The sequence below is a fragment of the Camelina sativa genome, chromosome 7 (assembly GCF_000633955.1).
Source record: "Camelina sativa cultivar DH55 chromosome 7, Cs, whole genome shotgun sequence".
In the NCBI taxonomy this organism is placed as follows: Eukaryota; Viridiplantae; Streptophyta; class Magnoliopsida; order Brassicales; family Brassicaceae; genus Camelina; species Camelina sativa.
Window position 1 is genome coordinate 2,882,090 of NC_025691.1, and position 1,331 is coordinate 2,883,420.

The following is a 1,331-nucleotide window of genomic DNA, read 5'->3' on the forward strand; positions in this document are numbered from 1 at the left end:
GTTCAGAACGAAACATGGATCACTTTCAAAGAATCTGTTGTTTCAATTTCTGAAGAAATTTTGAGTTCGTACGTTTGAACTGCAGAAGAAGTTTGGATTTTAATGCAAGAACTGTAAGGAAGAGGGGCATGGGTTTGCATTAATGATCACTTTGAGTGTCTTCCGATCTCTTACTGTTTTCTACTAGGAATGTGAATAATACTAATAATTAAACGGTACTATAGCTATAATAATATACGAAGGAAACTTTGTCAAAAAATAATAATAAAAAAATACAATTTTGTGAAAGATTTAATGTATATATATATGGTATGTGATACTTCACACACCCAGAAGAGTCAAGCTTTTTTGTTGCCTCTCTATTAATGCAAAAGGGAGGATTTCTTTTGCTCGCTGTGGCAACGTAAAGAGCCTCTTTCCATGATTTTCTTGCTCGCATTTTAAACTTAGTATTTATGTTTGTAATCGCTTATATTACTAGTTATGTTACAAAAATACGTTTATTTAATAAAAAAGAGAAGAATTTTATTTTATTTTGGTCAAAAGAGAAGAGATTTTCCTTAAACATTAAAAACAAATTAATTTTTTTGTGGTCAGAAAGGGAAAGTGTAGTTAGATCAATTTACAAAATTAAATAATGAGTGTTGCGAGAATATGTGGTGAAATTGAATATTGTTCTTATAAGTCTTGACATAATCCTATTATAGTATTATTATTTAAGTATTGGTAAATTGTAATGTTTGCGTATAAAAAATTGAAGGAAAACAAAATACGTCAACATAAACGCTCGTGTTACAACTAATCAAATTGATTGTCGAAGACATTTAGGATTTCCAAAATTGTCTTCTATTTGTTGTTCAAGTGTTGGTCAATCCATCAGTGATTTAACGTTAGCAGTAGACTAGTCGGCGACTAGCACAATTTAACGTACTTAAAACACAAACGTAATTTAAATTGTTTTTTTATTGTTAAATGTTTATGCCTTCTGACTATCCACGGCTGATATATATACATTTCGCATGAGATACCATTCCCCTAAAACAATTCTATCTTAATTAAAATTTTGACCCACGAGAAGCTTAAAGACCTGTTTTTTTTATAACCTCTTTAATGAAATGAAAACATATTTATATACATGCATAGATACATATATATATAGAGAGAGAATGAGAAGTGGTGTATAGAAATATGGGTGAGAGTCTTTAAATTAAAATTTATGTAAAAGAGATGAATATATGTAGAGAGGTTAATTGGGTAGGTGAAGAGAGACTATAAGAGGGAGAGAAAGAGGTCGTAAACCTTTTGCCCTATTCACATTTTCATTATCTTCC